Here is a 14770-nt window from a genome sequence, read left to right as displayed (position 1 = left end):
GTGCTCGCTGATGTGACTGTGGGCTACACAATCTGGCTCTGCACTACACAGATGTAAACAAGTAACCAAGAGAAAGTTATTAAGTGGCTTTGATGATCTCATAAATAAGCACGTCATGACACTTAAGTAGCTTTAATAGTTTCAGAACCACAAGAAATATGTACAGTCCTATATTACAGATACCCTGTGTTGTGGTCTTTAAATATAATGGATGAGAGTAGGTTCAACTATATCACGCCGTGATTCTGGATACCATTTGATTTGCAGAGAAAAAAGTAGCATAAAATAGGACAACGTTGCACTATGCAATGCAAATAGGAGGTTTTGCACATTCCTCACTATTCTTACTGTTGTTGTCTATTGATCACCCAAAATCTTTTTCCTTTGGCTTGTGATCTTGTTTTTTTTCCTCTTATTCTTATTTTCTCCTCCATCGTGTAATTTATTTTCCTAGCAAGACCTTCACATTTTGAGCATTACTGGGGTTTTTTTTTGTAGTAGGTAAATTTATCCATTAATACTGCTAGTAATTGAACACCAATGCACATAATAGGCATTATCAGTGTGTTTGTGTGCGCCCATTTCACAGACGATAATACACACATACATATATTAACAGATTTTGATTCTATATATATTGCATAAGCTAATCCACAAGAAATACAGCCATAAATTTAAGTGATGAGAGTATCCGAGTCTTGAGGCGGTTACTACGTAGCAGATCTCTCAAAATGCATGCCCACCCCTGGAGCCCCTGCTACGTCCCAGCAGAACCACGCTTTGTGACATGACGTTCCGCAGCCGTTTAGGACACGTTCCCAGAACACATCACTTAGCTCATTGACCATGCCTGTAGCTCTTAACCACCAAATACCGCATAAATTACCACAGCCAAACACACGGGTCTTTCTCTATTAACAATACCACCACCAATAAATACAAAAGAAATGGAAGAAAAGAACATTTTACTTTCAGACAAATGGTGGTTCGTTTTAGGGAAGTTTCCTTTAAATCTAGTCTGTCCGACCACTTAGATAATGGCAAAAATTTGCAACTTACAAGGATAATACTTGAACCTTCAATTGGGTTGGGAGGGGGAAGTGAAGAAGGCGCCTCAGCAACTTCTCAGACGTTGCAGACATCTCAGACATTTTACAAAAGAAGCATCTAGAAACAGAAGACCAACTATGACATTAGCTAACAGAGACTCCCAGAGATGCTGTGGGCTTCAAACACACCCCATCCCAAAGCTGCTTGCTTCTTCCGATGTTTTTTTCACAGATCAGGAACCACTCACTTCCTGAGGGGCAGGACTCACTCGTAGCACATTCACCAACAGTGGTACCTCACAGGGCTGGAAAAACAGTTCCCAAAGAGCACTCTATATCAACATTTATTCTGAAAAATGTGTTTCTATTTGGGTCAAAGGACATTCCCAACAAGGTCAAAGTAATCTGAACAAACAAAAGAGAAAGGCGGAAATATAAACTGTGTTGTGCACCTGAACGGCAACAAAATTCTACCTTTATCTTCTTGAGAAATATAAAAAAATTATGTACTTTAGAGAAAGAATTGTTTAGGTTTTTTTTAATTTTTCCATGTATTAGTTTGTATACTCCTTGCTATTGCCATTCCTTTCATTCATTGTATGGAATTCATATGAATTACAAATTCCAGTTGTATACATCATAGTAAAAAGAGCAATAAGTAGTAAAACTAGGAGGTTCCAAGGGGAGAGTCTGGACCAATAGCTCTCTTCTGACATGATACGATAAATATCAATTCGCCTGGCTGTTAGGCCTTCCTACTGGGTTATCCCGAGTCTATTATTACTGTGCACAGAGAGACATAGGGCTATAACCGCAGGTTTTAGCACAGTTAGCAAACAGCAGCCGTGTGGGGTCCCAGGCCTGCGAGAGGTGAACCAGCAGCAAAGGACCCCGGAGCCTTCTGCACAGCCTGCCCCCTCCCAGCAAAGCTCACCCGGCAGCTTTGCTGGGGTTTGCTACTGATGGCTTAAGACAAGACCAGAAAATTCTTCTTTTAGAAAATGCAAGCCCAAACGCGTAGCACCTGGCATCAACTAATTTGCTGGTATCAAGTCATCTGTTTAGGGTATGCAGGGAAAAGAAGGGCCAGGGAAAGGCTTTTGGCAGGAATATTTGCTCACTGAATTTTTTTCCTCTAACGAACAGGTTATTTTAAAGGCTGGCCCAGGGTAGGAGTTGCACTACTGCCTGCTCAGGTCTATGGGCAACAGGGCTCTCAGGAGGCACCCCGGTTCCTCTGATACTCCTGTCCTTTATCACACTGTCCTCTGTTTTATGACTGCCCAGGTGAAGAAGTGTGTCTTGCTCGTGGCATTCAGGGAAGAGGAAAAACAATTCCAGGTTCCTGTGTGAGAACCAAAGACTTCAGGGAAGCCCTTATATATTTTGATGGAGCAGCACTTGTTACTAGCAACAGTAGTGGGGAAAAAAAAAATGTTGCGATGGCTATATAAATACAACTGCAGCCTAACCACTATCAGATCTGCTGTAGAAATGGGACTTTGGAGGTGTGCAACCACTAGGTTGCAAGAGGGTTGCTCTTGGTACCAGGAAGAGCTGAAGAGCAGGGTCCTTGCAGTGACACAGCAGCAGGGGGGTTCCCTGCAGCAGCCTCTGTGGGTACCCAGAAACTCCAAGGTCTCTGCCAAGATCACAAACTCTGTCTCTGCCATAAATGATGGGAGGCGAAATGGCAGGGAGGCTCCTTCCCTTTCCCCTCAAAGCAAAACTTTCCTGCGATCTGTCCTGAGGTGAAGAAACAGCCCTGAAAGGCGAGCGCTGGTACGATGGTTGCTCTAGGCAGCCCGCTTACAGGCGTGAGAAGTAGCTGAGAGGCTGTAACAGAACACACAGCACCCTGAGGTCTTCAGAGGCGGCCCAGAGACTGTCCCTGTGAGCACTAACGTAGGCACAAACTGGCGGTGGGGATGTTCTTGTAGCCCCCGGCACCGGTGCCTCTCCCCACTCTCCCCTTTCCCTCCTTCCCTGACATTTCCCTTAAGTTTCTAACCTCTCACCCTTCCTCCTTTCTTAGGCAAACGCACGTGAGGGCTGCATTATGCACAGGGAGATAAGGGAAATGGTAAATCATGAATATAACGCTGAAATGCCATGTGTGGCACTTTTTTGAATATATTGCATGATATTAGTGTTTCATATGGCTGGGCTTCTTTCCAATAAAAGAATAGGCTTTCTCTTACAACTGAAATAAAAAAATCAAACTATGAAGCAGCACCAAAACCACGAGCTTCGTAACCGTCCTCAAGTAATGTAATTTCAAGTCCCACAAAAATTTACTTATTCTGGCAACCTCAAAATCTGTGGAGCAATTACCACCAGCATAATAAGGGGTATCGGCACTGACTTTAATGTGAGCAAAATGCCTTCTGCAGTGTTCTTAGAGGAAAAGCAGATATATTATGGAAAGGGCCTTACATAATAACCTTTTTGTAAAGCTTGGATGGCAAGATGATTCTGTAAGACACTGAAGTCACATGTCATTAATCAGAAATGACAGTCTTTATTCATGTATATTTGACTGAAACTGCATAATTTTAGCCTCCAATAGCCCTGGATAAATGACCCTAAGTATAGCAGTTTTTCAAATTGACAGTGATTGATGACAGACCAAAAAATTATGAACACAGAAGAAGTAAACATGAAAAATAGACAAAACCTTTAGTATCACACAGATTTCTTGTTTTCACTTTTCCAAATCTTTCCCTCCTGTTTTTTATCTCTGTAACCTTGCTCATCATGTTTTAATCATTTTTATGCTACTGCATTTGTTACATTTTGCCTGCAGTGCCCCCACACTAAACCCTGAGCTTGCTGAAAGATTCATTCAGATAAATGGAATTGATTTCATATTTTCCCATTCATGAAAAGAGTCTTTAAAGTTAGAAACTCTTTATGCAGTATGAAACTAAAGAAACTGATTACTTCTGGGAAGCATTTATCTACATCTCTCGACAAAACTGCACAGCACTTACTCACGTGAGCAGCATCCCTGACACAACCAGTGGTTAACCAGCCTCACCAGGGCTGCAGCAGCAGCCACCCTGTACCTTCCAAGTGCCTTTTATAAACGCAAAACACCTGATTGACCGTGGGCTAAATAAGGTAAATAATGTTCTCTAAGTAATTAAAACCCCACCCTATTGATCTTTTTACAAACCACTATGTCCCTGCACTAATTGATGACATAGTAAAGAGAAACCAGCACCTAATTAAATTTGTTCTGCATAAACTAGTCCTCGCCTGTAACAGTAACTGCTGCTGGAATTAATTGCTGACCCCACCTCAGACCTGGCACAGCTCTGCACCATGCCTCAGCACCGGCTGATGCTCCCTGCACGGAGATGACACAGGTATAAGCCTGCATCTCTGCTGGGGACAGCGTGACCAAACCCACTGTGGCAGAGGGAGGTCACCTCTTTGCTGAGAGGGCTGATCCGGCTCACTGTGACCCACCAGGATGGGACCAGCTGGGAGATGGGAGAAGGGCAAGCACTGCCTGGCATCTATTCCCTCCATCCCCTGCAATCAGTCACAGGGCGAGACGTGGTTTCTGATGTCACACGGGCTTTAGATGGAGCAGCCTACAAAACGGATTGCGTATCATGAGCAAAACCACTGAGCAAGAGGAAAGCCAGTGGCTTGCAAAATGTATAAACATTTGGACTTATTTTGCCATTTATCTCCTTACAAAAAGCTTTAAGATCTGAAGATGAAATTAGATATAGATGGTGGCCCTATTTTTTTCTCTTCAGATCAAGTATTGGCCAAGTGTGAGCATAGTCCTGAAATCACCATAGCCCCGCTGTTTTATTTTGCGGCCGAGGCTGATGGTTGAGCTGATCCATCACACAAGGTTGGTTTTTTTTTCCCTGTTGCAGTCAGCAGGTCTGAGTGTGTGCGGTGGGTAGTCGTCCTAGCAACTGCAACGCAGTTCTAGATGCTGCTTTTATCTGGAGCTATACGACAACACAAATCTCTTCTGCCTGTCAGGCTTAAATGAAAAGTTTTGGGGGTTGTATTTAGTTGTGGGTTGTTTTGGTTTTTTTTTTTTAAACCAAATGATTCTGGATTTCAGCAAGTAATAGCAGTTGTTATGAAGGTAAAAATGAACCTTTGAAATTGTTTCCATTGGTATTAATTCACTGTACTCCAAAGCTTTGAACTGATTCCGGGAGATTAAAATTGTGCATTCATTAAGAACAGACTGGTGCATGTGCTGTTAGCCTCTACAAAATGAAAGGCTTTTATTGGCTCTTTTCTCTGTCATGAGAGTGACTTTCATATTGGATTAATAAGGCTAATATTGCCACTGCATTATCACTTTATGAAAATTTGCTAATGAGATTTGAAATTGCTTAATGAAAACTTCCCAGTTCTTCCAAACACCTACCCTGCCATCACCTGCTGGAAGCTGGACCGCATGGCCGCCGCGGAAACGGGGAGCCAGCACCCCATGCCAGGAGAGACAAACTTTGATTTTTCTCACGCACTGCATCCTGTAATGTCATTCCACATCAAGATCCCCTGAGTTACACCGTGTCAGCCCAGCTTAGGGCTTCACACAGTGTAACAGAAGGCGACATGGTGTAATCCGAAGCAATAAGCTGTAAGGAGCCTGTTGCCTCATTAAAGCACTCGTGCAACAGGGCTGGGCGCTGCCGCGATCGATACGGCCGGTCTGCCCAGCCCTGCACCCCGCTTCCAGCAGGGTCAGCACAGGACCCCGCACCGGTCTCCAAACTGGGGTGGCCAGACCACGCTGCAACCATCTGCCCCCAACAATCCTGGGCAGAGGGAGCAGCTGGAGGATGCGGGGATATACCCTGGCACGGACCTGGTGACGGTTCCCATACTTCAAAATAGAAATAAAAGAAACCAACCCCAAACCAACAGCAACAAAATTTATCTCCCGCTCTTTACTTTGAACAGCTTCCACTTGTGGGTTGAAAATGAATGGCCTTTTACCAGACGTAGTTTTAGGCTGTGCTAGTCCCACTTTGCTGTTCTTACACTGAGGAGACGCAGCGATGCTTTGGACTCTTGCAGGAAGTAGCTGCGGTTGCTGATTTACAGGTGGGAAGGTCTTGGAGGGTATCTACCATCCAGAGACCCCCAGGAGCACTTTGGGACTAGGAGAACAATCGCAGTAGATACGCACACCAAGTCCACAGGTTTGTGACAGATCCGTTAAGACGGACCAGTTCTCACTTCTTACAGTAATTGCTGAAGGCCAGCTGACTCCTCCGGAAAGCAATAAAGCTCCATTTTTTCCTCACTTCCAGCTGTCACAGTTTTCTGCTGGGCCACGAAGACAACGAGAAGGAAAGCTGGAAAAGCGTCGGTCGTAATTCTGCATTCCCTGGCACATTTCTCAGCCGTGGAATTATGCAACAGAGGAATCTATCCTCGGGTGTCTGCTTTTCTCCTGCCATAAGTCATGGCTTGTAACGCCGCATTCAATACCCAATGAAACAAAAAGAGCCCCTCTCTGTAGGAGGCATTTGGGTCAACGTTAGTGGCGCGAAGGGCTCCATGCAGGGAGCAGAGTGCTGCGCTCCAGGAAGCGCTGAATGCCAGTGTTTATCCAGTAGGAATCTGGAGCATCTGAATTTCTCTTTCTTTTTCTTTTTTTTTTTTTTTTTCTTCTTCTTTACTATCTTTTCATCCAAGTAAAAAGCTTAGGGGGGAGAGCTACTGTGCAGTTTAAAAACAGATTAGTGAGCAGATGTTCATCTAATCCGAGCACCCACCATGAATTTTTTTATTTATTATTAGATCGTGTTTAGATCACAAGAAAGATGAGGCTGCTACTAGAGTGTGTATACACACGTCTTGCTCATCAGGGCCATCCCACTGTAGGTTTTAATGCAGAAAGCGCAGTCCCAGAGGCACAGACACAGTAACTTTAACAGGAAGCCCTTAGGTCAAGCTGTTCTGCTTTCACACTGAGCTCCTGGTGCCACCCAGATTTGCACCAGCTGAGATTCACCAACACTACAGAGACATCTGATGTCCAGCTGTGGGCCGTTAGGACTCATTTCCAAGCTTATAGCCCAGACCATTTTACATTTACTGTTTGGTTTCTTTTCACTTCTCCACAGGTTGGTATTATTTCATATCACATCTGGGAGATGTGTGCACCTTGATTTGAGCCCTATGCCAAGGGCAGGTGGATCTACTGGTTGTCACTAATTAGTCAATTCCCAGCACAAAAGGCGTAAACAAAGTTACACAAATCAATGTCAATAAAATATTAAAACAAGGACTCCCAAACAGTCTTCATGTATTGATCAGACAAGGAAAACCACAGAAACGAGCAAAACCCCAGCCCCTGAGCCAACTTCCAACATGGCAGTTGAGGGACTCGAAGCTCCTCATTCTCATTCATACAAAGGTTACTGAGGCATCACTCCGGCATCATAAAGATACCTCAAAGGGGATATAAATATTCAAACCTTAAGGTCCATTTATATTGCTAGAGGGGGGTAAAATGGCCTTAGGGTAAATGAGAATTAAGATAATAGATTTTAAGGCCAGAAGGGATCCCTGTGATTACCTAGTCTGACCATAGAGTTTTACTCAATAATTCATTTATTGCGCTGATGTCTTCTGGTGGCAGGAGTGCACCTCAGTACCACACGTATTTACTGCACAGCGAGCCATAAGGATATTTTGCAATGAATACTCCAAGGCTACACAGTGCAGTGAAGCGCTCTCGTGGCATCCTGACATCCCAGTTGTAAGAGCTGGGTCCCTTGTGTTTGGGCAAGATCCCACCCTGCTGGGAGTGCTCAGGCTTGAGCAGGTACTGGGGTACAGCAAGAGAAAGAGCAGTCAGAGCAGCCATCCACGGAAAGCACTTAAGAGGAACTCTTTCTTCGTCAGTCAAGGCAAGTAGCTTTACACGTGTGGAGAAGTCACAGCCAGACACCAGAGACCATATTTATCCCATCGTTCTGCTGCTGGTGGTCACGTTCATCGGTGGAAAGAAACATGGTGCTGAGAAACATGGCTTCGGCAAAAAGCAAGGAGGTGGGAAGGCTTCACCTCCGAGGTGAATGCAATAGTTCCAGCCTGAAACATGAGAGGATGCAGTCCCTGACCCTGGGGCTCTTCTCCCATCTTTCCGGGCACAGAAGTTTGTATGCACAGTGCTGGATCAAGCTCTTTGTGCTCTAGATGACCTACTTGTAAAAAAACTGGGTTCAAAAGAAGGCCCTTGCAGAAAAACAGCTGCTGCAAGTGAGCTGAACAATCCTGTGTAATTAAATTGTAATAAAAAAATTGCTTCATTCATTAACCATGGTAATTGACCAAAAAGCAATAGGACACCTGCTATTTTCATTATAACTGCCCCAATATAATTCAGGGTGCAATCTCCATGTGGAACAGGTCATTTAGATTTAACATGGCTTCAGCTTATTGTATTAAACAGCTCATGAATATCCTCACTTTTTATTTCCAATCACTGCTTTCAACAGAGTTTGACCAAAGATGAGTCCTTAGCCCAGGATTTGTAACAAACAGCATTTCACCAGATTTCTAAGAGTATTCTCATCTTCTTTTGCCCATTCTTCTAGGCTCTATCTAGCATGAAATGTAGTCTTTATAGATCTCTTAAAGTTCAGAGGGTGTTGCCTCTTATTTTCTTTATTTGTTATTTAAATGTGATAATGTACTGTCTTACTGTTATTTCTACCTTTTTACTGTGTGCCAATACATGGAAGTGTCTCCCCTGCAGAGTACAGTCTGACAGACAAATGTACTGGAGATGCAAAATAAGACTTTTATTTTTCAGTAAAGGGCATTTTTTTCACATCCTGCACAAGAAGCATTTATTGTCTGACTGTATGGATGTCAATTCTGAGCCAAATCCATGCCCCAGTCCGACAGGGTTCTTACTGCAATAATGCATTTACCCAAATAACAATCCTTGTGGCAACTGGCTGCAAGAATCCAACCAAACACATTTCTCCCCGTTTCAATTTAAGTTGTAATGGAGTAGTAATCAGTAACAAGAAAAAGAAGTAAGATGAATTCCTATAAAGTGACAATTTCAGTGGGTTTTGTACTGTCAAAACTACCCCAAAGCTCCTAAGTCGTGTCTTGAGAATTTTAGCTAAGCTGCTTCTTGGCTGTGTTTTGTAAGGGCTCTGCTTATTTTCAGTTTCAGCTGTACAACTTGTACAGCACATTGAATGATTAAACCAAGCAGATTTAGAGTTCAGTAGACAGTGTTCTTTGTTAGATTTTAGTCACATACCAAATTCAATAGACTCTCTGCTGCAGGCGTACGTCAAAATGCCAGGAAGGCATGAGACATTGTTGAATATGTTGGAGTTTATTGTTAGAAAAAATTAAACTTGGTCTCTCATTCAATCTTTGATTAAATAGTCATACTCTAAAGCTCAAGGGACAAAGGAAAAGAGAGAATAAAGACAGTTGTTCTGTAAAACACAACAGATATTTCTTTATATCTGTATTGAACAAGTCAGTATATGTCATCTTCTCTGAAAATAAATACAAGTATTTTGGGTAAATGTGTTCCAAGCAATGAATTACCATCACTACTGCTAGCTGTTACCTACATAAGATCATTAACAAACAGACAGCTTTTCTGCATAAATAGAGCTGTGTTTGTTCCCTAATAAGAACTGCCATCATACTCTCTGCTGGTGAGTTTTGGAAAACAAGTCTTAGATCTCTCTGTAAAGACCTCACACAAAAACTGAACATCCATATGTGATAGCTAGCTAAAAAACAAGTCATTTCTCTGCTCCCTGTCTGCAAATTTGTCCTTAAATATGAACACTGAGCAGACTGTTATGTTAGATCCCAGGCATCAGGCGTCAGGCATCAGCATTAAATTGCTTAAGGCCCGAGAACTGCCAGGAGTCTGCTGAGCCTCCCATTTCCAGGCACCCTTTCAAAGGCCACTATTAGTGGTCTGACCACAAATCCGCCCAACTGGATTTTGGAGCGGGAACACTTGAAAAGTGCTCAAAGCGTGGGGAACCACACCAGAGAAAACCATCAGCCCTTAACTGTGTCACCCCGCTCTGCACTCTCCGGGGGTCCCCGTGGGAAGCGTGCTCCTCTCGGGAAGATTTCTTGCTGCGTTTTGTTAAACCATGGAAGCAAGATTTCCCTTTCATGCCATCCATGAGACATCGTCCTTGCCACTCCGTGCCATGTTTACCAGACAATAAAGCATGTCAACAACCTACATTAGAAATAACAATGGTTTGGGCTGCCTTCTGACATCGACTGTATGATCGTCAAAATAACTAGTAGCAGAAAAGATAAATCTCTTTTACCCAAGTAATTGCTAAATTCTGTGACAGAAGTCCTTTATTCCTGAAAAGGTAATGGGAGTGGGAAATGGTACAAATTCGAAATGATTTAATTACAATCTTTAAATTGTAAACCTGTTTTCCTCCTTGCAGACCTTATTCGCTGTAACTTGCAGCAAATCAATCAGTAGCTCTTAAAACTGAGCTTCTTAATATTCCTATTCTTAATTATCTATTTAATGTTGGTAGTGAAAGTGCATTATTCCTCTTCACTCCAGATATTTTTAAATGCAAACTGAAGTTTTACAGGCTTATGACCAAAATATGCACTATTTTCTTACACTGAATTGTGAAGGTCAGTAAAGTCATCCGATTAGTGGTGATCAAACAGCAGCCACTTACAGGCAGGAGCCTCCATCTGTTCACATCGAAACTGGGAGTTGCTCGGACAGTTCGGCAGAGCAGGGCTAGGTCAAAGCTGAGCGGTACTCAATAAAATAAGAAAAAACTTATTTTCTTATAAGAAAAAAAATAAGAAAATTAGCAGCTACTGTTCAGTGCGCGACAATTAGGCTTAAGGCTTGGAAAAGACTAACTTAATATAGTAATCTTTCCCATTTCCTTAGCCTCCCACTTTCACAGATTTTGCCTATAGAGTTTGTTCATGAAACTCAGCTTTGCCTTCCCATTCTGAAACTTCCCAAAGCCGGAGTAACCTTTGCCGTGGTTTTAAAATTATGCCTTTAAACTTAAGACCTAAAAATAGGTGTAGCAAAGGTTTACCCAGCCCATTCTCTGATGCCCAAATCCAGCTGCTGTGGGACGAGGGTAAGCACAAGGCGTGCACAACGTGGTATTTTCCCAGCTTGCCTTCCAGTCTCCAACATGTTTTATCTAGGGGGCTTCCCAAACCAGAAAGGGTGCCTTCGTGTTGAATAAACCTGAATGGATTTTCCTTGATAAGTTTGACCCGTCCATCCTTTGCACCCACACGAAGGTTTAGCATCCTGTCGTGGGGAGTCTGGCAGCTTGGGCACACGTACTGCAAGGGCAATGGGCTGGCCAGTACAGGTGCTTTACAGACAAGGAGTGCAGGATTTCACCTTTTTCATGAATATGTCAGAGTAGGTCTTTAGCCGAGAGCACAGTAGCTATACAGCAGGTTTGTTTCTTTTTTTTTTTTAAGCACAAGTTAACTTTTTTATTTAGTTGAACAGGCTTGAAGTGAAATCTACTGACTTTCATTTTCAAACTACAATAGCCAATAATCACTTACAATCCAGGTGCCGGGGAGGTGTGCAAGAACCTTTTAAAATGTAAAATAACATGATTCTGTGTCAAATAGAAAGGAAATCATTTTCAGTCTAGAAGCAGTTGGGAAATTCATGATGTGTACTCATTAAAAGTGCCTTCAAGATATCAAGACAGGCTTTCTCTATAAACGCAAGATGAATAAAAATGGTAAGTAGCAGCTATGATGTACAAAACACTTCAATGAACACCGTTGTTTTTGGTTTATGCTGCTGGGATGTGTTTTGTTTGTTGTTTTTTTTTTTTTTAAGCAAAACTCTATTGCTTTAAAGGTCTGCATATGGACCAAAAGTGGGAAAAGGAGTAGGGAAGAGAATCTAATCCCACCGCTATGTGAAGACAAAAAACCCCAGCAATATTGATTTTGCTTTGTGACCAAATATTGGCACGGTGGAGGCACTATCTTTTTTTGTAATGACTAGCTGCTTAATTGCCTGGGTGTGGAAGGCAAGACACTGCGCTCACAAGTACATGAATCAAATCATACTTCAAGGGGAAACAATATCAACTCTTTCAACACCAACTACATCCCCAGTTTTCCCCAAGCTCAGTATTGCTCACAATCATTCACACAGCGCTGCAAAGCTAAACAGGACTACACTGGGCTCTGAGCCAAAACAGCCCTCACCTCGCATACAGCGGGCATTTAAGCACAGCTCTGAGTTATAACACATCCTTTTATTTAATAAAAGTATTGAAGCTGCTCTGTCAAGATTTGGTCCAGTAGCACCACAGCCATTGTGAGCTTTACAATTGATTTCAAGAAGTGATGGCTAAAAGCCCACTGGCACTAAACTAATACCATAGGATGGAAATGCTATATATGAAACTCTAATGTGTTAATGAATCTCTATTCAAGTGCCGTTTAATTCACAGAGGAATCATCTATCTACTCTGCTCCAAGGACTCAGTTTCTTTCAGTACCTGACCAGAAAAATCTCAGTTGCAGCAATATCTGCCCTGAGCTGCAGACGATCAGCCTCTCACCCTGTGCTTTTCCATGTAGGAAACCCAGGAGGATGTTTTAAAGCAACAGATGCAGTTATCAGCACTTAAACATCCCAGAGTTTAATTAATCACCAAGAATAATAGCAACCTGGTTCAGCTTTTCATGAAGTCACCTATTAATCTGCTGCTTCCATTTTAACGAAAAATTAACAAACTTTTCTTCTCACTTCGCTTTCATAGAGTGAAATCCTTAACAGAACCAAAACTAAAATAAAAGTAAAACAAATCCTTCGGAAATTCTCATTATTTCTATTTCCAAGGTTGGAGAAAGATGAGATGGATTATGAGCAGTTACAGGCTTTTCTACTGTTCTTAAATCTTAATTATGTTTCCTACTCAGGAACATACTTCATAAGGAGCTTAACTTTAAGCACGTGCTTAAGAGTCATTGAATCCAAGAGAAGCAAGGTAGGGTCAGGTCACTGGCAACCAGAAATGGTCTCTTAGCAGGCCACAGATATCATTAGCTTATCTCCAAGTTCAAAGGGTGCCAGAGGACATTGGTGGCTGCGGGAGACTTATACTGGTTTGATTTGATTGGGGCTTTCATTAGTGTTTATAATTTTTCTGCAATTAAAATCTTTGCAATTTAAGCAGATTTTTACTTCTAAACCCATGCCGAATCAGTGTCACCTGAATATCACCAGGCTTGAACACAGGCTTTTGCCCTGTACGGTAAGGGCTGAAATACAATTAGGCCAACATCTGTCACAACACCAGCCAGATGAAGGTGCCCTTCGTGGTGCTCTTCTTCTCACTGACCCAACTGCACCAACAGGGAGGGTGGCACTGAACCCCCCTGGAACTGCGTTCTCTTTGTAGGGGTTTCCAATCAATTACACCAAGTCCCCCCCTTTCTCCTCATTGCCCTGTTACCATTGATTTTTCGGTAGCGTACAGAGGCCACTGGAGAGATCAGTGCCACATCATGGTATCTACCACCCCAAGAACAAACTATCCTTGACCCCAAGACGTTGCAATTCAAAAGTTTATGTTCTGCAACAGAAATAGAAAAACTTCAAACAATCCGTATTTTTCAGAAGTGGAGGATTACAGGCTGGAAATGATCCTGTCCCTCCTCCTCCCCAGGATTCTAATCTTACAAGTGAGACATAGCATTTTCTGCATGTGCCTTAAACTAGTCCTTTCCAATGAATTTGTGTTGGTTGTAGCTCTGGATCCTCTAGTGAAGGTATTTGAAGGCAAAAAAAGGATCACCGCCCAGCGCTTGTTTCTTTCTGCTTCTCAGCGTTGCTGCAGGGTTCTCAGCTCACACACTGCCTGGTGTTTTGCCACCAGTCTCCATTGGGCCAGCACAGCAGCCACCACAGAGACCCTCCTCGCCACCAGCACCCTGGAGGCCACCAGCTCCCTCCAGCACCAGCACAGCTGATGTAGATGTCCAGTTCAGACAGGTTTTTCTTTCCTATAATGCCCTGCTCAGGCAGCACCTCCAGGAGCACCAGCCAGGCAGAGCTTGAAATGACCTCCCAGGTCAGTGGAGAACCTGCAGAGCATACCCATCTCTAAACATCTCCCTATTTCCCCAGGCCTGATGCAGCCACAACGCCCTCAACCCGGAGCAGGACCACCACGAGCCCCCGGGCCCTGTTTCACAGGGAAGGTTCCCTCATCTTTCAGCGACTTCCTATGATGATCCTGAAAGTCACTTTACCATCGACGTTGCCTGGCCGGGACCGGCTGGCTGTTGGGAACAGGCTTCAGGGACTAATGACGTGGCCTCAAGCCTGCATAAGAATGAGAGCACGCTGCAGCGGCGGTAACAAACAGCAAGTAACATTTGCCCTCAAGAACGTAGCTTGGATAGTGCCTATACGTGCACTGAGCCCCGCAGGCGCTCCGCACGCCTCTCATGTTATTCCCAGTTGAATATCATGAGCAACAAATACAATTCTGGGGGGAATTTTTTGCTGCACATAAAAGCTCATGCAGACCATAATTCTGAGGGGGGGGGGGAAATAATCATTTTTGGTACTTTCAAAAAAGCTGAAAGCTATTTTATTTCTATTTCCTCTTTACATGCTTTCTTGACTTATTCAACTTTTATTTGCCCGTGTTTTCTGTCGA

Source organism: Numenius arquata, chromosome 13 (assembly GCF_964106895.1).
Source record: "Numenius arquata chromosome 13, bNumArq3.hap1.1, whole genome shotgun sequence".
NCBI classification, from domain to species: Eukaryota; Metazoa; Chordata; class Aves; order Charadriiformes; family Scolopacidae; genus Numenius; species Numenius arquata.
This window is presented reverse-complemented; position numbering follows the sequence as displayed.